Below are 22168 nucleotides of genomic sequence, written 5' to 3'. Positions count from 1 at the left end.
GAAAAGCAATCGTATTCATGATTCTCCTTTGAGGCCTATGATACTTTTAAATCATTAAATTATTACAGTAGTGTTATTTACAGTAGAAGCTTGGAGGCTATTAGGGGAGCTTATATATAGTGAGGAGAGAGGGTGCAAATATACAGACTGAGCCAATGACTGTTTGAAGCATGCCTCATATATATAATAAATCCAAAACCGAAAGCCGAGAAACTTCAGCAGGGCATACATAAGATGCTCATGCTAACCTGAACATTTGTAGAAAACACATATACTTGTTCATGTTTTTATACATTCTCATCTTTGTGCTCCCAATTTCCAGGTTCAGGGCTATAGATTGTTCCTTCTCTTGTCCATGGTCCTGAAAACTGTCTTTTTTTTCTTTTTAGCAATAACTGAGTTTTAGTTTAAACTTTATATTATTATTATTATTATTATTACTTTTGGAATGCTTGTTTGTTATACAGGTCCATAATATACATCTGTGGGTAAATAAGTCTGCAAAAAGTGAAGAAGTTTAGTTGCAATAACATCCCTAAGTATTGCACAGGTATTGGTTATAGAAATGTGTGCATTCCAGAGTTTTTTTTATTTGAAGTTAGTACCATTGCACACATGCAAACTATTCTAATGGCCATACTCACACCTCAAGGAGAAGTAGTATGGCCATTCCCATTGCATTTCGTAACTTGGTGCTTGGTTATTTGTTACAGGTGATGTCACTTCTGTAATATAATAAGCATGCAATCTTTTAAATATGCTCACCTGTCCCTGTTCCATCGCAGGTGCCACCATCTTTTTTCTACTATTCTACTAGTTTCACTTTAAAATATACGTTAATTATGAGTGATGCTAAACAAGGCTATAAAGTTTTATAATTATTTATTATGTTCAGACTAGCAGTAAGGTGAACCCCTTACTCTTTTGCAGATTCCCATAGAGAATATATGGGGTGTTCAGTATTTGAACTTAAACAACACTTCCACATACTATGCAAAGCTAAAATAAAAAAGTTTTGGCTTTATTCTGTCTGATAAAACATATAGAAGCATTCATTTTTTATGATTGGTTTTTAGCTTAAATAAGGAAAATCGGTTGAATCAACTAGTATCTGTCACAGTCATTATGAAGGGTGCCATTTGTGGATTAGATTGTGAAAATTTGATCTTTAGACTAGTGTACAGGGGCAGATTGTTTACTTTTGATCAGATTTCCAATAAACAGATCAGACTTAAAGTGAATCCGAAGTTATTTTGGCAGGTGACTGATCATAAGAGATCTGGGTTCTGGTTGTAAATAAATGTGTTGGTAAAAAAAAGAGAGAAAGAAGACAAGTTGTATAATTTGTATGAATGACCAAAAACATCTGAAATCTGATCAGATTTCATATCACATTCTATCCAAAAAAAAAAAAAATTAGAATTTTGTATAAAGTGTTTTGGGACTGTAGAATATCAATCATAACAGTCAGTCAAGCACAAAATTGGCGTCAGATCTGCTCATGTGTTACCAAAAAATACTGTAGAAAAGCTTTAATAATGTAAGTTGTTTTACAATAAATGTTAGTTCTGTATATAGAAAATATCTTTGTGTACAAAGCTGCTAATGAGAAATTGACTGTAATCTAATGATAACGTTATACCCATGCATTAAACATTTCTGTGGAAGAGAGACTAGTATTATTAGCAGGACAATCGCTCTTATTCAGTATAATGAAATATTCTCTTGTCACATTCATGTGTTGGTGGCTGAACAATGTTGCTTTGTTTTTAATCATTCATTTAGTGATATTATTCCTACATTATCATTGTGTAAAGCATTGATAATATGACTGATTTAGGGAGTGTTTTGGTTCTTTGTTGCATTTGAGGCAACACTGAGACTCTGATTTCCCACTTTTTGGGGAAACAGTTCACACAAACATTCCAGAACACATTATGAAAGCATACTCCACCATTGCCAATATTAGGAAGCTGCTCTAGAGCAATGAGAACCTTAGAGCAAGAACATGTAGACAACGAATTGTTGCAATGAGGTTAAAAAATATCTGCAGCACTGGGATGCAAAGAAGGTTAAAAAGGGGGGAAGGGAATGGCATGACATTAGTTTATGGCAACAAATGTTGTCCAGTTTTGGGTTTTATCTTCTTTAAGTTTATTGATATCTATATTAGCTGGGGTCATTGTAAATGGAATACAAGTAAGATAATATTGCCCAATACAAATTGCTCTATGCTGTCACTGTAGTGGTGAAGGGCACTCTCTGGATGTGCAATTGGAAGATAGCTGAAGGCTGAAAACGGTGGCTCATAGAAGCACTTTTTTAGTTTTGCATATACTTCAACAAAAAAGCAAATTAGTTGTGGCTAATGGTGGTTGGATAGTTCCAATCAGAGTCGGTTCCAACTCCCAGGTCAGAATAGCTCAAATCTCGAATTCCAATCCAGTCGAAATCGAAAATAATCCAAAGACAGGTGGCACATTGGCACACCTGTCTCTGTTTTCCACAGAGGGCTCAACTTAGTGCACAGCTAGGCACCATTTTAAACAAAGCTTGTAGCTGCTAATAGGAACAAAATAGGGGAGCAGACAGTGCCTATCATGGGGCCATTTTTGCTACAGAGGTTTGAACTAATAGGGGTAGGGAATTTAAAAAACAAGAGTACAAAAACTGATTTCCAGTTATACACAGGCATTTTACTCATTCATGCTAATAAAATATGCCTATTCTTCTCATATTGTATTTGTTAAGTGGTAAAAAAATTGGTAATAAGTGATACCACAGAAGTTATTTTCAGTTATACACAAGCTTTTAACCGGTTATTTTTAATTTGAAATAAGTAAGGCAAGGGAAGTAGGGCTAGACACTACACATCAGACGCTTGTGGATCCTCAACTCAAACTAAACCTTTTGGGTGTGGATTCAGATTTTACCAATTAATGGGTAGCAGGAGGGATCACACTGGCAGCAACTAATAAACACACTAGAAGTTGTAGCAGACAAAATGTGGTCCTGTTATGCATGTTTTCACAGAGTAGGAAGAAGCAGATTCCTCCCAGTCAAGCTTCACCCCTTGTGGACTTCCCAGTACATTCATCATCTCATCATCTCAGCTTAAAAGCAGTGATGGTAATACTTACTCTGGAGCCAGGGTACCTCTTCTTCCTCTGCAACACTCAAATCCACGCTATCTGAGGGCACATGATCTCAGTTGCCTTTTGTGTTTGCAGACAGTGATGATGATGTGGTTGGGACAAGGCGGGGAACTTGGGAGTGATGAGGAGGACAATAGTGAGATAAAGAGGATGGTACTGGACATCAATGTGCATTTAAAAAAAAAACTAAAATGCAGGGCTTCTCATAAAGTTTGCAGGTCTCTGCCCATTGAAGCTGCAGATACCTATGACACTCATACATCATTAAGAGCTTCAGGTTAAGGGGATTTAGTGCAGATGGTGTCCCCTGTATGGGAATTGACCACCTGATAGTGTATCTTGCTGTGTGTTAATAGAACATACAGTATGTAAACCCAGGAAAGCAGTGGGTGACAAAGCAATATTTATTATTCCTTGCTTAATCCTTGCTCCTCTTATCCACAAGCTTTATATACTAATCTATGAAAAAAAATCTTTGCCTAGCAAATCCAACCTCATCCTTCCCATCCTTTATCCTATTCTCAAAATAATAATCTGGCATGCCAACTGAACAAGCTACTGGTGGTACAGGTTGTATAATGCCAGCTCCTTTTAAGAATTTATGGATACTCAACCCTGTTAAAAGATACCAAGCTGCCATTTTCAAACCTGTCTGTCCCTGCACTCTACTAACTCTTGACCCAATTGATTATTGGGCCAAGAAATGGGTGTTTGGCAAGAATCGTCCAGCCTACAGGTGCTGTGTTGTCCACCCTTGAGTATCATGTCAGAGGGAGTCAGTGCAGCAAGTGGAATTGTCACTCCAAAACAAACACCAGTGGGGAACAACTCACATTCATTAAAATTAACCAGTCCTAGACTAGTGATGTGTTTTGGCCACCTGCTATTGCTCCCAGTAATTGTACCACCATAAACCGCCCTGGCGCTGCCGCCACAACCACCGACTGCACAATATTGAGAGATAAACCGATCAAAATTAGCTAAATATACAATTTCTAGTGGTTGTTTTTTTAAACAAAAATAAGCATTTCAATATTTAAAAAAACTGAACTCTATCTAGAATTTCTAACTCTGGGAGCAGATTTTTCAGCCATTCTAATCCAAATCATTCTGACTTTCATTCCAAGCACCTCTTGTGGTGAAGTTGAGTAAACTGTAGATTATCTCTGTAAGTATGGATACTACAGGACATCCCAGTTAGGAAATGTGGCATATTATTCCATTGAGATTCATACCAACACGAAGATGACTTTGTGAATATACTTTATATAAGCAGTGATGGAATGAAAGATGAAGCGTCACTCTTATCACATGAATTGGTAAACCACTCCAGAAACCTGAGAAGACTTTCTACTGAATATAATAAATTGTCTCTATAACTGGAGACGTGTCTCCTTAGGAAACTTTTGTTGTTCACTTTCCATTTGCTGCTTCAGTGAGATGTCTTAATAGGCAGAGCTGAATGTGGGTAATCTGAGTATATGTGGAAAGACTTTCTTTTCCTGTGCAAAGTCAACTATTAGCTAGCTGACTACGTAATCGCCAGGAAAGAGAATAAAGGTAGATGAAGAGATTGTTTAACAACTAATTTATTTTTTTTAAACGAAAATAAAAGATCATAAAGTTTAAAATAATTCTGTTATAGAGAAACTTTTGCTGATCTTAGAAAATTGCACAATATTTATGCAATATTTAAACAGAAACAAATCTTTGATAAATCAGAAGAAACCTATTGCCTTAACAATATAATGTATAAATCATATATACACTTAAAAATACACAGGTACATATTCATTACTAGGTCTATTCCTAGTAATTTTCAGTGCGTATTAGAAGCTGCAGCAAATCAGGTACAGCCCAGATCATTTTCTGGTTGCAGGATTACCATTAATATACACCCATTTCCCCCCCAGCCTTATTGTCCCTGGTCTGCTCTAACAGTACATTGGATTTCAGCTTTTAGTCCTGTAGGTACTGCATCACATGTGGCTGTTACCTTGGGCAAGCTGCATGCAAATGTAACTTGTCTACAAATAAAAAAAAATGTGTATGGGCCCAGAAATACCTCCTATATAGGAATTGTTTTATATAGTAAACTGGTATTTAATGTATATGTCTTTATTTTGTGTACTGCATGTACTCCATGTGTGTGTACTATTAATACATTGTGCTATATCTGATCAACCTTTATAAAAAGAACAAGTGTTTATTATTCATAAGCAGGGACGTGGCAGGGTACGTCCTCTACCATTGTGCTGGAGGGTATCCTTCTTTCTTATCTTAGAATGTGGAGAGGTATGTAAAAGGACAAAGACAGGACGTAATATAAAAAGCTTTAAATGTGATACATTAAAAATACACATAAACATTACATTTAAGTACAGAAGTACAGAATTCACCTTACTTTAGCTTTACATAAATATATAATCTTATCATTTATTAATACACTGCAGGCACACTTTACTAAGTGCCCCCTGTGCCTGAGTGTAAGAACTTTTACCTGCAGTATATACACAATTTTTATCTCCCTATATGCCCCTAAATCTTTTTTTACTGCGATTAGCGTATGCAAATTAAAAGTCTTCTGGGGTTTAAGGTTATAAATATCCATGCATAGGCTAATTGATCTTTTTGGATGTGCATATATTAGATCCAGGCCTTGTTTTATAATATTCATAACATGTGTCTGTGCAATTTAACATTTTTGTTTCAGTAATCCGTAGGAGCAGCATGGCAGATGAAAGAGAAACAAAGCAGGATGCTCAGGAGGAATTGCTGAGTACTAAGGTTTCAGGTAAACAAGAACAGGCCTTTGGATTGCAAATTAAAGACAGAATCCATGTTAATTAGCTTGTGTGCAGTTGTGTTTTATTGTGCATGTTGTGTATCTTTGCCCAAGGTCATAAATACATAACCGACTGCAGGTATACATGGATTAGCATTAAATGTCCAGAAATATTTAAATAAATAAGAACTTAGTTACACTATCTTCACTTTATAGGTGTAAAACAAAACAGAAAAAAGGTCTGGGAATCAGATAAACTATGGAAATAATATATGTTTACTAATTTTAAACTGTCCATACACTGGCGCATTGACCAACCAACACTCTTCACTGGTAAAAGCAGCAACAGATTTAGCTATACAGAGAGATAGCCACACCAGACAAGCATGGGTGTCTGGTATATTACATACAACACCAAATATGTAACAACGTGGTATAAAATCCTCTGCAACCATTGACTGGTTGTCAAAAGATAAAATTTAGTACAAACATTCATCACCAAAATGTTAAATTCCAATCAAAATGCTAATATATGTTGGTATGTATTAGAGCTTTATTACCTGTTGTTGTTTATTTCTGTTGTTCTTGTGATCTTGCCAGACAACATAGTGTGGTTGGTGAAGCAACTTCTCTCGAGGGTATAGAGCTTGGTCTCCAACCTCCTCCAGCCAACTCTCCTTAATCTGCTGTTCTTGGTAGTGTAGATTGTCTGGGCCAGAATGACATTTACAGGAATTACTTTAATAACCCAGCAACCCACCATACCAAAATTCTAAACTTTGCTGCACTTCTGTGGCTTCTTATGGAAGAGGCATACATGTATACATGTACCAGTATTGTTAAACAAGCACTAGATGGTATATGATTATGTCTTCCTGAGCTTTAACAAGTTTAAAACTGAAAAAATATAAAACTGCGGTGCAGCTACATCCAGGCACACTGTGAGCTTTGTTGTTGGGTTTAGAATTAGTATGTGCCAATGGACCTACATTTCCAGCTCAGACCAATGCATCTTCTAAGTGTTGTAAGGTTAACAAAAAAGTGTAAGATGTTGCTTCTTTTCAATGTATTGGCAGCCTATATTAATGAATGGGCTGTCTTAATTCAATACACATTTACCCATCAAATACTACATATAGACCAATATCTTTGCAGTATGATTGGCTACCTGATCCAATATGAATTTAATGCACTGGCCACAGCACAATGTTGGCATAATTAGATTTCTAGTTGTGTAGACAACATGGAAACCAGCTGAAGTTTAATTGTCATTCAGAGTGCAAATGGGGGAAGATGGGTATGTCGCTGGGCACGGGTTACCCATATCAGTGGCATGCATAGGCTAAGCACAGGTACACTTTAAGTATTTCTCAGTGTTCTTAGTATAGTGTATAACTTTCCTGAACCATTATCTGTGCAATGTGCTTCTAAGTAAGCCTTCAGGGATATAAGAATAGGAGCTATTTTAGTATAAACCCACACACATATTAGATATGATTGCCATTATAATTAATATTTGGTAAAGATGGATTCTGTCTCTTTCCTTGGCCTGCCTAAGATTAATGTGCTGTGATTTGTGCAGCAATGGATAAACATGAATTATTCACATGAACTGAATAATTTCATGGTATTTGAGGTGTGCTGTGACCTTATTCCTACTGAGAGTGCTGCTGTTCCTCCTCTGTAATACTGCACTCAATTTCCCAGTTCATAATAAAATTTCAAGCATGGGGGTTGGAGTTTTTCGGAATGTTTAATGCATAAAGTGCCCCAGGTTAATGAAACTATCTGTGGAGAAAAAGTAGCACATATTATGTATTTATTACATCATTTGATTTAGGTGAAAATGCTATTCACATAGTCCTTTGTCCTGGAAACTGTTTTTCTGTATGGAGGTAATTGGCATAAAAGTATCCAGAGAAAGAATAGAATAGTTCTTTTTACCTTTAACCAACTCTATTTTTTATTCTCATACATTGTCCTAAATATTTGAAAAAGATTCGGGTTAGTTGCTTTAACCAGCCCAGCCATCTATCCTTTCATTTTACAGTTTGTGCTTTGTTTGGGACTTAGTTAAGGTTCCATAAATGCCAAAATGGAACAAGCAAAGTAACTATGTTGATTGGAGAGGATTATATTCATATAATATATAATATATGGAAATAACATTTTACAATTTAAAAAACAATTCCGCAAATGTTCCTACCCCCATACATTTAACACCTCTTAAAGACCTTTGTGTCTTTTAGTTTGCAAATTAAGATCCTGCAACTGCTCAATATCTACTTCCTGTGAACTACAACAACATCCCCTTCATGTGGAGATAAGGTTTCTAATATAAAACAAGGATGCTGAAAAACATAGTTTGACATTTTTTTTTTCTTACTACTTTGGGTGTCTCATGATTGCAATTGATTGACCTGTGTATTCCATTTAGGTATGTGTGTTAATGTGTGTCCTGCCACCCAATGTGCAGTATATAAGGCAACATTTATTGTGAATGACCGGGTGAATGAGGACGGCTGCTTTGCATTTTATATATGTATATATGGCACGACAACTCGCTATCGCATGGTACTGCAACACAACAAATTGCTAAGGTATATTTAGGCCCGGAACCTTTTCTCTATCCCAAATAAAGTTCAGCCTAAGTTTTTTGTACAACTACTGCATGACACTATATTGGATTGAAGCACAGGTAAATATGGTAACTAAAACTTCTACATGGTATTCCCTAAAGACCAGTACATAAAGAAGCAGATTCACCCAAAAAGATTTGACTTTCTTTTGGATGCAATGAGGAAAGGTCCAATGTCTATCAGTCTATCAGCCTATATCTTTTTTTGACAGACTGTAAACTTAGATTTATGCTTTTTAAGGGTTTTGGATATGCTTATAAACAGAATTTACTCTACTGACTATACCTGTATAAGCATTGACTCCTAGGACACAGATTTTACTATATGTAATAGATAGTATTCGGTGGTGCAAGCTGTGGCCTAGAGATTGAAGTATCAAGCCATTAGTTGCCTATCAGTGGTATGGAAATAAATTGTTTGTGGATAGGGGACAGGGTAAAGATACAACAGAGCTGCTTGTAACTGCTGATAAAGTGTCCCTGTCCTGCATTCTCCCTCCAGTTGAAGTTTGTCTCCTAAACAGCATTCTGTATCATGTTTTCTCTGTGTTTCCAGCTATCAGTTTATAGCAGCCAATAATCACATTTCAGCTACTGAAACCAAATCATTAAAAGATTATCCATATTGATTACTATTGGCATAACATATTTAATTAATTATCTCAATGACAATCAAGGTCACAGGTATTATGACAGGTAAATTTACCAGACGTCTGGGTTTCCTTAGAGTCAGGCCTGTTAGTCACTGATAGCAAGTTCCTGAGGAAGGCAAAGAAAACCCCTGGAGAATATAAACTAATTATAACGCAGTGTGGAAGAATAATTCCCTCTTCCAAACATATAATTTTTTACCTGGATGACAATAAATCAACTGCACATTAATGTTCTTCTTTCTGTTCTGCATTTTGTTTATTAGTGTGAGATTTCCCCCATATACTCTTGTACTGATCTTGTCACTATTGTTATCAGCAGGGATGAGCACAGCATTTATTCTTTAGCCAAGCATTCATTCATTTTATGTTCAGTTACTCATATATAGTATACTCCCCTCAACTGATATTGAATAACTCATTGACCTCTTCTCATTGAGTTAGGTATATGCTTACCTATGCATTTAAGTGCTTAAACATTGGGGCTGATCTATTAAAGCTCTCCCATGCTGGAGAGGATACACTTTCATCAGCGAAGTAAACATCAGCAAACCTGGAATCCATCTGGTCCAGGATTCAAAACACTTGCTAGCAAACAGCAAATGACTTTGAAGAAATCCATTCCAGGTTTGCTGGATCACCCAGCTTCACTGATGAAAGTGTATCCTCTCCAGCATGGGAGAGCAATCAGGCCCATCGTGTCTTTGCTATATGTGAACCTAAATCCAAAAACATGTAGCTTGGGTGAGAAAGAATTTATGTTACCCAATGACAGTAAAGCAAATCTGATTAAACTATCCAAAAGCACTTGGAAACATATCACTAATAAGCCAAGTGTATTATTATTATTAATATTACTTTATAATAATATTTATTAATATTACTAGTAAAGTGCTGCTTAATATGTTGGTGCTGTAAAAATACAGTTTATTGCCAATGACAGACAGATAAAAACTATGACACAGGAGGAGGAGAGGACTCGATGGGCTTACAATCTAAAAGGTGGGACAAAGTAGCATTACTGTTGGAGAGTGATGACCAGCTAATATGTATTGTATGGTAGAGACTGTCATTTAACTGTAAATCATTTATCAGCCTAGGGCATAACTGGCATTGTATGTAATACTCCTACTGTAAATAAAATTTATACATTGTGTCACAGTCTGCACACATCTATATCCCAGCCCTGGCTATGGTAATAACGCTGAATGAGCTGTTCTTTCTTCCCAGTAAAAATATATGTAGTGTAACTGATCCAGCTGAAATATTTCAAGTATATCTTAAGTGAATTATGGCTTATGCCCATTTGCTCCAAGTCTTCCTTTATATACTGAACAGTATTTTACCACGCTTGATTGCAAACCATGTAAATTAATCAAAACAACTCAGTTCTATATTACTATATCAGCTCTGATTGCAAGAAAATTGTAATATAGGTGGGCATAGGGCCAAAATGCCTATTTAATAAAGCAAAAAACAATATTTAGAATGCTTTAGGCCATAGCATCCTAATCAGAACTCACCATTTGTTGCACAATCACGCGATCGTTGGTGTTCTTGTTCTTACTTAATAAACAACTTGGAAGTGTTTTCATGATAAAAGCATTGTGCATGGTAATGAGTGTGGGAAATAGAAAAATCTCTCTCTTCCATTTAAAGAACACCACTATTAAACAGCTAGCCACCAATAACTACTGTTTTCCCAATATCAGTATAAAGTAAAACTTTGGGTATAGCCAATGATCCCCCCAGGGACACAGAGATTTCCTTTTGGCTATCACAGGTAATTCAAGGCACAACAATCAAGTGCTTCATTTCAGTACTGTTATACTCAAATAGCGTTTTTTAAACCCTAACATTACTCTTCCTCTTATTTGCTCTCTTTTAGTTTGTTAAATATATCATGGAATTTTGTCTGCAAGTGCAAATATATCTATTGTTTATGCAGGAAATTCAAAGCTGTCTTGTGCACACTTCCTGATTCATCCCAAGAAGTTCTTCCAATTCTTACTCTGCACTTCAACATACGTATTATAAATACCCTGGAGATTCTTACCATGCATGTTGTGTCCTTCAGCTTAGAGAAATTTGGAGCTGAGTTCTGCAGTTTTTTTATGAAGAATAAAAGCAGTATAATGGAGAATTATGTAGGGTTGCAGTGATATACAGAATATGTGTTCTTCTGTTTCACTTTGACTTATATATCTAAATCTAAAACCTTTGTTTAATTTTTTTTTAAATTTTTAAGTAAGGAAAGATTATGGTCAGATTTTTTATTGTAGTCTGTGTCATCACTAGGGAGATTCACTTTTCTAGTCCTGTCACCAGCACCGTAAGAAAGAAAATAAAAAGGTTTGTGTTATCGATATAATAAAACTTCATGGTAAGTCTTTCAATTTTTCATACTCTGGGGAGATGTACTCTCACTTCCAGTATGTCCCCAATGAGATGGCACAAAACAATGAAATTGCAAAACAAGAACTCTTTTCTACTATGTTTACTAAAAAAGAAAAAGACATTGGCATTTATTAAATTTATCATACATTAATATTTTCCTCACTTTAAATGCCACCCACCATGGTAGGTGATCAAACCCCTCTGCCATCCTTTCTGATTTGAGCACACCACATGAATCTAGGTGAAACATTTTAGGCAGGGCCAGGTTCCCTTTAATACTATTTTCAGATATGTCATTACACTTCATGTGGCCTTCCATGTCCTTTTATTTTCAGTATATATTGAGGCAGATAGATAGGCTGCAATCTCCAGATGTGTCTTGTCTTCCTGTTCACGTTGGAGGTCAGAGATCTTCAGATACAGCTGCCCAGCCAGAACACTAATCAACCATTTACATTAATCGGGATTATAGATTTGGTACACTAACTACAGCATTTTTTGTTTCTAAACTAATAAATATTGCTTTTTATAGATGGAATTACTATTTAATGCCTCTTCTGGGGTAAGAAATGGTTTGATATAAAATCGTTGTTCCTCTGAGCATGTGAATGCCTGTGTGCTTGGTTAAGGGATAACCTCTCAAGGTCACATTCCTCAGTTATCCTCTTACCGCCTATGAAATCTACATTGTTGGTACTTTTCATTTTCCTGATTTGGAAGGAAACAACATATTTACCATACAGATTACATAAGCATTCCAGTTACCATTTTAAATCATTTTTGTAGCATTGTGCTATGTAAGGAACATATTAATACAGTCATGGTCAAAAATATTGGCACCCCTGCATTTATGTCCGAAAATGCACCACAGCGCCAACAAAAGAAATAAAAATGACAATACCACAAAGCATTTGTAATTGCAACAATTTTCTAGGAGAAGTCGTACATTTTCTGACCTAGATGCAAGGGTGGCATTTCTTTTGTGTTTTAGTTGTGATTTAAAATAACCAGGACATAAATTCAGTTTTCTTGGTACATATATGATAAGTAATCAGTACAGACACATATATAGGCAGTTTTTTTTCCAGATCCTGATTTTTTTAAAAATAAAAGTTAATCTTGGTCCCACTTCCTCCTAATTGTTCAAAAAAAAACATCCGATGAACATGGGTCAAGTTTGGAATTTTACAGGTAAAGTCAATATATGCGTATAATTTCCATAGTGAGTGAAACAAATGCTTGGATGCCAGACAAAACAGGATCTTCTCTACAGGGACAGAATAGAAAATCTGATAATAAAAATCTTCACAGCAAGGACACAAACAGTTTATAATCCCTTTCTGTCTCTACTATTTAAATGGGTAAAGTGATGCATTATAAGTTATGTAAAACCTCATATCAGCTCTAACATGCTTATCTGATTTTAAACATAATGTTTTTTAAATCTGCAGTTTCCATAAAATATCTGGTAACATTTGATTATACTTGCCATAAAGGTCCAAGTTCAGGCGTTTCTTGTTTTTGGGTGACAACACTGTCCCTGTTCATGGCCTGTGATAGAAAATACAAGTGACCATTTTAACATGTATTTTTTCAGCCATTGTTGTCACTATCTGGAAACCCAACCAGAACAATGTCATCCAACCATACATACATGTATACAGGATGTGGGAGCAATGAATCTGTAGGACATCAGGAACAGGAGATGAGCACCACGGAGATGTAAAAAGTGATAAAATATGTGAAAACAAGGATAAACATCTTTCAGTTGGGATTTATATCTATTTTAACTATCCACCAATAAATTTGCCCTCTTAGAAAGAATGTTGCTAATGGAAAAAAAATAGATTTTTAGTTTTGAGATTGAAAATTCAGTATTGGTTACAAATCAGAATATACAGGCTTTAAAACATAAGGATAAAAGATTTGACCATTGCAATCTAAATTAGGCCATTGACCATTGAGTCTAAATTAGGCTTTCAGTCTTTAAATCAGAACAAAACATAAAAAAAATCAAATTCCAAGCAAGCAATAAACAAAACCAATTTACCTGTCTGTTAACAATTCTTTAGTAAACTCCCCTCTCCTCATTCCTTTGCTGATGACACCATCTTCACCCAGTCCCCTTCTGGATTCGCAGCCTTAAGCTATCTTGATTGGCCAGGCTGGAAGATCGCAGAGGATGCCTAAAATGTGTCTTATCTTAGTGCAGACTTCTGTAAAAATTGGCAGACATGCAGGAAATAACATTTCTGGATTTTTAGGATGGCATATTGCAATACATTTTTAGACAGTTTATAGAAATCTATATTGGTTGGAGAATTGTAAAATAATAAAATAAAAAGCAAAAATGATATAGAAATTGTATATGCTATATTATTATTTTAACAAATGCAGAGATCATCTTTAAAGTGCAGACTAAAAATTATAGCTGAAACTATTGCATTTTTTGATCACACACCTAAATTTTAGTGATCACCAGGACATAAGACATCATCACAGCTTTTAAATTATGTCAGCTGTCACTTTTTAGGCATGAGCAATGCTTGTAATCTAGATGGTCAATTTTCATAACACAATGTAACATTTTGCTCATTTTAATTGTTCCTGACAACACAGATAATTAACGTAATTAAGAGCTTCATTCAACAATTTAACAAGAGATCTTGTAGTTATGCAGATTTGTAAATTGTTTTCACCCATTTTCAGTGCACATTAACAAAGCTCATTGGTGTGATCTGATACCACAAAAATAGGGCTACAGTATTTGTCCTGCCTTTTATCAGCCACATTTAGGAAACTGAGCCAACTTCATTGGTGTGAAGAAGTTCTGAATGTTCAATCTGCTGACATCCTAAACTTCTACATTTTTTGTGTGTCTTCTTTTCATCGATCTCTGCATAAAGCACATTGTCCAGCGGAGAGGTTCAGTAAGGACAAGCACATAGTGTGATATAACCTTTATTTGTGTCTGGTAATTTGGATGCATAGTCCAGTAAATAGGAAGGAAAAACTGCTCTGTGCAATCAATAAATAGACTTTTGGGAAGAGTCTGGTCTCCCCTAAGATTAATTTAGATGCTATTTGCATGTGTTGTGCTGGTTTAACTTATGAGATCCAATAAACCATATTCTGTACAGCAGCAGTCATAACTGAATTTTGTGCACATTTGGTACATCTTTTGTTGTTTTATTGTTTCCTAGATTGTGTTAGATGTTGCATTATGCCCTCATATCATCTTCCCCAGAAAAAGAAAAAATAAATGGTTATGTGTACAGTAAATACAGAGCATTTGGATGACTGCCATTCAAATGAAAATAAAATGACTGCCCAAGTGTGGAAACAGTATGGTTCACAGAATAATCAGGAAAAGTAGCCAAATACTGAATGTTCTTTAAACAGCTGGCCCGTCAGACAGTTCAATGCAGGCTACCAGTGGCGAACATTGCAACCAATGCAGGAGGGATCTTATGATTATTCTTTGGTTAAGGTAGGTGACAGTATAAAGAAATATTATCATATTGTTTCTTTTATGTCAGGTAATTATCGCAACAATGCCTTGCAATCCATCTTTTTTTGTTTGCTTCTTGTGGCTATCACCACCAACAACAGTTGCAATATTACAGATATTATCCACCAATAAATTAAACATGAGAAATTCCAAGTTTGATGTTAGGTGTTCTGATTTTCAATCTGTTTGTGCCATTCTTGTCCTTGGGAATATAATGTAGTAAATGTAAGCCACCCCTGTATTAGTGTGTTGCTTTGATCGGAAAGCTGTAATGAAAGACTTGCTGATTTCTAGCAGCCCGATAAAGGCTTGTGGTTTGGCTGGTATAGTGATCCAATGCTTTTACTGTTTTCTGACTCACTAACTTGGACTAAGCAGACTTATCTGGAATCAGAGTAATGTCAAAATGTCTTATTTGAAAACCTATTATTTAAGCTATGTTTCTCATATAGGAAGCTTTTCTTGCTCTTTGCACCTATTTAGCCATTCTGAGTTCATTTTTACTACATAAAGAACAGACACAAAGTACCATGGCTTGTATAACCCCTACAGCTATTACCTTTGCACCACTGTGGCTCATATCCACCCAGAGAAAATCTAATGTTATACACATCTAGAAGCCTAGGTCAAGGCAACTAATGACTTCCCAACAAGAGTCCTAAGGTATGGGGTTTTAAAGCACACAAAAGTCTGAGTTTGTGTATCTAGATGCCTAACTGCTTACCATGGCTTGCACTTTAGAGGATCCAAACCCTTTACAAGAAAGTTGGTGCAGATAAAAAATGGTTTTAGCAGTATATCATGCTTAGTACAAAATTATCTCACTAATTTTTTACCACAGTTGACATTTGACCATCACATCTATATGTGCGTGTTTGAGATCCTGTTGTAAAACCATAGACATAAATATGGCATTTACCCAATTTGTGTAGCTTTACAGATTTCCTAAAGATTTAGTAATGTGTATGTGCCCAGTCACCTTTAACAATTTTTTTTAGTTCTGGATTTGGTGATAGACTTGCAATTGGTGTTCTAATCTGGGTTGGGCTCTGTGTAGACAACATAGTATTCTTCCTAAAAAAACGAACTTGGTTTATAGGGGTAAAATCATGGTAAAATGAGACAGTCTAAATGCTGGAAGAGCACAATTGCCTGAAATGTCTTTGAATGATGTAGCATTACTCACTCATTTGAGGTGTGACCACATACTTTTGCTGTACTTTGCATTGGTTAAATGGGTATAGATTTATTAAACTGAAATGAAATGCTTTTGGTTTTATAAAATTGTACCTGAATAGTCAGCTTTCTATTGGTATTCTTTTCACAAATGCATCCAATTCTCTGAACGTACAGAGGGAGTTAGACAATGAGCATCAGGGATAAAATGGTAATCTACTGACTCCAACAATTGTTAGAAAGACAGGTACCTGAGTGCATCTGATGGTTTCTGTGACCTGCTCATATTTTTCTATCACTAAAAAAATACAACTGTACCTACTCTCCATGTAAATATTTATCCCATACATTAGGGTATAATAATACTTGTATGGTTAAGTGCACAAATTTAGTATGGTTTACTATATACTTTTACTATACTTTATACACAAAGATAGTTGTGCTCTATAGAACGAAGAATCTAAGAATCTTGCTCCACAGAACTAAGCATGGTGTGATTTGGAATTTTTTTTTTATTATTCTTTTCTGTTTCAGCAGTAAAGCAAAATATGTGCTTGCTTTCTTATGACTTCACTAATTGCACTTTGACTTTGTCCTATCTTAGCCTGGGAGATTGTGTGGCCATACCTTAATGCAGGTTAGTTTGATAACAGTGTGTAATTTTCTCTTCCGTACTATAGACAAGAAAAGGACAGGCAAGTTTCAACCTCTAAGAAAACTCTTTGGTAAGAAGAAAAAGAAAAGTTCTGCTCTTCACCTTAAGGAAGGAAAACTAAAGCCCAGTCATTCTATCGGCAGTGTCTGCAGTAACCCCTCATCAGCGCTCTCCTCCGATGAAGAAGCATGCTATGATCTGAGGTCAGCACTTATCACTATTTTACTTTTACATTGTACTATTTATTATGTACTTGTGTGTTTTGGAGTCATTTATAAAACTGATAAACTTATTTAACAAAGCTGATGAAAGGTTGAAAATTACAAAGACAAATAATAATGGAAAGAAAAGAGTTTAGGGCAGTTTGTTTTTTATTGGAGGGGTGTAAAGCTGTGTGATCGTTTCATTTGAAACTGTGCTGATCTGCAGTCATGTAATCATACAAAAATACATTTTTCTTTAATGTAATATACCATATTTAGGTTTATACAAGGTGTTAGGAACAAAAGGACATAAATCTGGCTGAGGGTTCCAACAGCAATAATTTGGTTATAATAATATTACATTTACAAAACAATTAACACAAATTAAAGGGAAAAAATATGAAATAGTCAATTAACATTCACTTGTGATAAATCAATCACGGTCATTTAAAACACATGCATCTGGGAGATTTATCTGCATTCAGTGTCAGATCCAATGCTTTATAACTATGCCCTCAAATGCATCTCAAGTCAAAACATTTTCTTTTAGTTCTGTCAACTTTTTTTTCAGTATAAGTTCCAGCTATTGAGTTTCACCATCTCATGAGTTTCACCGTCTATCCTAATGGTCATTGTCATTGGCACAGTCACAAAATTGGATTGCAGTGACACCTATTTTATCACATGTTTATTTATCCCAATGCATTAAAGCAAAGTACCCATAACACCCCTGTGTTGCACAGTTACATGCTACACTGAGTTGTGGTGCAGGTTTGTGGTTCATATGTAGCCCATTCAGACCAATACGCTACTATATAGCCTTATACAATAATGCAATACATTATGCACCTTCATTAACACACTGAAATGTAGTGGGTAGAAATATGTGGGATAGTGATGGAAAATCCAAAATAGTTTCACCAGAACAGGAAAAGAGGGAAAATAAATTCAGAGATCATACTTGCTTTACTGATATCTATCTAACACTGCATATCTGGACAGGACTTGAATGGAAATCTTTCCAATGAGACACAAAAGCATTAGCAGGGGTTTTAAAAAATCCAAAATCCAACAAAAATCAACTTTTTTGGAAGAAACATATTATACATAAATTACAGAACTCCAGGAAGCTTGGTATTCTTTTTTATTATGGTAATTCTTTTTTTTTTATTTGACTCTATCACATTTTTACTGCAGAATACTGAATTGTTTTTCTTCAAAATGCTGTTTTTTTTTAAATAAAACCTTTCCAGGCTATGGTAAAACCCAAATGTTAATATGAGTGTTCATGAAGGAAAGAAATAAGACCCAATGGCTAAAAGGGGCAGGGACAGTTAGGCTACAGAAGAATCAGCCAACCAGAAAATGACTTGCTGCAGCTTCCAATGCACACTGTGTGGAAAATGTAGTAAAACAGGCTAAGAATTTTCTTCTTAAAGATTAGTGTCTGCAGATTCAGCAGTGGACATCAGTGAGTGAGTAAGTGGTAATGAATTGGCACCCACATTTATTCTCCAAGGGGCTGTTGCAACTAGAAGCCACTGGCATAAGGAAGCTGAAACTGCACGGCAACCTCACTGCCAGTGTGAACATGGCTGTAGTGTGTTTATTGTATAGCATTATTTCATTGCCTGTAAAAGTTCTTTAATAATCCACTGCAGGAGCACAGTGCCATAACATCAAAAAATAATCAGCTTTATATAACTTTGAGCTATACATTATTCTGAATGGTAAGGCTCATTGCTTCTCATTAATTCCCATTTAAATGAGTTAACAAAACTAATCAATCTAGCCGAATTGGTTGGAATATTTTATTGCACTCTGTATATCACTGCTGCTGTTTGGATTCGCTTTTTTAAAAATACCCACAAAAGATATTACACTGGCCTTTAGTCCAGACATTGATGACTCATGTGGCAAGTAGCATTACAATTCTTGATAACACAGCTACTTGGTAAATACATGGGTGAGTGCTGAAGAATCTCTGTAGAGTCACGCCAATTTTGTATTTGTACACAGTTGTGCATGGGACACACCTGCAAGCTGTGGCTTGGCTAAGGCTACATACACACGTGCAATAATTGTCGTTGGAAAGGATCTTTTACAATCCTTTCCAACAACAAACTGCACAATGCATGAATGGGTGCTGTAGATACAGTGCCGTTCAAGAGAGCGGCACACTGCTGTGCTTTCTCCTCTTCACTTGCGTTACAATAGTTCATCCCTTGATTCGCCAGGACGATTGTTAAGACGACGGACGACCAGCACTGTACACACGTAAGATTTTCATCCGATATCAGCCTGATATCAGTGTGTACGTAGCCTAAGAGTATGACTATTATGTATGTGTTTTTGAACACAATATTTTTGTTTCCTATATTTGCAAACAAAAATATTTAGTGGAATACAACAAATTGGTTTTCTCTGTGGTTCTAAATATTATCTTTTTTTATACAGTAACATGGACCATCACCTTGTGGTTCATACTCAGTACACCTATTTTACAGTAGTTACTGTTAAACCAAACCTTGGTTAGTTGGTGCCCACTATAACAGCCTTGTAAGTCTAAGAAATCACCTGTAACATTTTCATTATTACAATTTTTTTAAAAGTCAGTGATGTGTCATTACATCAATAATGGCTACTGATTTCCTAAAAAGTGGAAGACAAGTCTGTCCACAAATGTGCAACTTGATACGCGATATATTCACAAAGATAGCTAACATAGGTGAGTGAGGTAAGGGAATATAATAAGTTGTTGACAGAGCACAGAGAGTGTCCACATACTATGGAGGATTGGCAATTGGGCAATTAATGGCTTTGGTCACACTTGATCCAATGCTGTAGATGGGTAATAACAAAAATCTTTCATGGGATGACAAAACATACCCTAAGGTTAAAAGACTGCGATTCAAGCATTGTTTTGTTAATAAAGGGGGGCAGGAGCCCAGGTAACATTTAGGAATTTCCCATATTCAAGTAGATTTGAGGAATAGGATAGAAGGTGTCCTTAACAACTAAAAACACAATTGAACAATTCTAGGAATACCCACAAAGAGATTTTCTAGAGAGGGTGTATACATGTCTGTGCTGTCATGAAGCATTTATGTAGATTGGGAATACCAAGAGCCTTAGATTCTCCCCTAGATGTGTGCATAGTGTGAGTTTTGGCATACATGTTGTTTTTTTTTTTTTTTTATGCAAGATGAATGCATTCATTTTGTTCTGTAGAGCACCGAAGACATGAGCAGGGATGGACACAGGAAAAGTGCTGAAGTATTATAGTAATTTGTAAGGCTACATCAATTTTATTGCAATGATGCAATATGGGGTAGGTGTAGAGTAGAACAGGGCAGTGGGAGATTTAATAGGTGGGTGATAGTTATCAGAATAAAAGGTCTCATGTGTGCGTACACATGTGCAATAATTGTCATTTGTAACTAACGATCAACGACCGATCGTGCTTTAATTGTTAAGTGCACAACGACTGGTCAACGATGCTGATGAACGAGGAATGTCACTGAGAACGAGTGACTGTCCCGGTGGAACAGACTGGGCGATAATCGTTCGCTATCTATTGTGTGTAGGGTTATTCAGTGATCGTGGATTGTTCTGCGTTACACTTTCTTCTGTACATGTCACTTCCTGCATTGTTTAAACGATCCTATCTAGTGTATGTACGTTATTGGTGGATTATATTTGAACAATCGTATCATTGCAGCATGTACAGAATTGTGCACAATACGATCGTTCAAAAAAATCAGGAATAATCGCTGATCGTTCGTTTTCAAACGATAATTATTGCACTTGTGTACCTAGCCTTAGTTATTTTGATGTAGTGTACAGTACATTTGAGTGTACAGAACTGTGGTAATTAGGACCAATAATTCTTCATATTTATTTTCCTTTATATTATTATTTTTTTATATTAAGTCCAGAGAAAGTAGAGAATTTCTATTGGGATTTTAGAAAATTAGGCAAAGATAAGAAAGGTTGGGTCAGGAAGCAGAATGTAATATGCATAGAGGTGTTTATTGATGAATCTCTCACACTTAACCTCCTTGCCGTTAAGGCCGACCTTCGTGCGGGCAAAAAAAAACGGCTAGGATGGTTAACCCCGAGATTTTTCCCATCCGAACTTACCTGGTCCCGCTGTGCTCATCCAGCGTCGTGTTCGTGTTCCAGTGTCGTCCTCCGTCGATCGTCGTCCGTCGATCTCCCTCTCCAGCGTCGGGTGCCTTCGTCGGTTGCCAGCGGGACCAGGTAAGATGCCGGCTGGCGGAACACAAGATGCCGACCGGCTTCTTACCTGGTCCCGCTGATCGTCCACGTCCTTCTTCTTCCAGCGCCGGATGATCTCTGAAACAAGAAGCCGTCCGGTGGAGAAAAAAAAAAACGGACGGCTCCTCCCTGCGTGCGTGATGACGTCGGCGCGTGTGCGGGAAATTCAAATTGAAATTCATTCATTTTGTATTGGATTCAATACAAACTCCTGTATTCAATCCAATACAAAATAATTCAAATAATTACAGCGTACATAACTGGTAAATTCAAACTGTCATTTTGTATTGGATTGAATACAAACTCCCTATCCAATCCAATACAAAAAAAAAATAAATAAAAGTAAATAACTTGGAAATTCAAATGTATATTTTGTATTTGATTGGATACAAACTTGCGTATCCAGTCCAATACAAAATAATATAAAATTAATACAAAGTACATAACTGGTAAATTCAAACGTTCATTTTGTATTGGATTGAATACAAACTCCAGTATCCAATCCAATACAAAAAAATAAAAGTAAATACATTTTTTATATTCATATTATCTACTAGAACCCCTGTTCGGACATATTTCTGTAAGTTACAGGTCTACAATTTAAAAAAAAAATTTCATGAAAAACAGTGGATCACTTTTGGTACAGAAATCTAGACCTCAGTGTAACGCTCAGGTGGTTAATAGTTGCATATTGTTTTATTCATTTGGATAAAATGG

The 22168-nt window shown here is 36.0% G+C and overlaps 1 protein-coding gene across 2 annotated transcripts in view; it reads left to right on the top strand.

Moving 5' to 3' along the window:
- The window catches only part of CRACD (capping protein inhibiting regulator of actin dynamics), an 80411-nt gene that overhangs the window by 27431 nt on the left and 30812 nt on the right, over positions 1-22168 (top strand). For both annotated transcript variants that reach the window (XM_072406206.1, XM_072406205.1), the window contains exon 3: positions 16993-17170. The gene's annotated coding sequence lies outside the window, so the exon portion shown is untranslated. The remainder of the gene's footprint in view (positions 1-16992; positions 17171-22168) is intronic.

This window comes from Pyxicephalus adspersus, chromosome 3 (genome assembly GCF_032062135.1).
Source record: "Pyxicephalus adspersus chromosome 3, UCB_Pads_2.0, whole genome shotgun sequence".
In the NCBI taxonomy this organism is placed as follows: Eukaryota; Metazoa; Chordata; class Amphibia; order Anura; family Pyxicephalidae; genus Pyxicephalus; species Pyxicephalus adspersus.
This window is presented reverse-complemented; position numbering and strand designations above follow the sequence as displayed.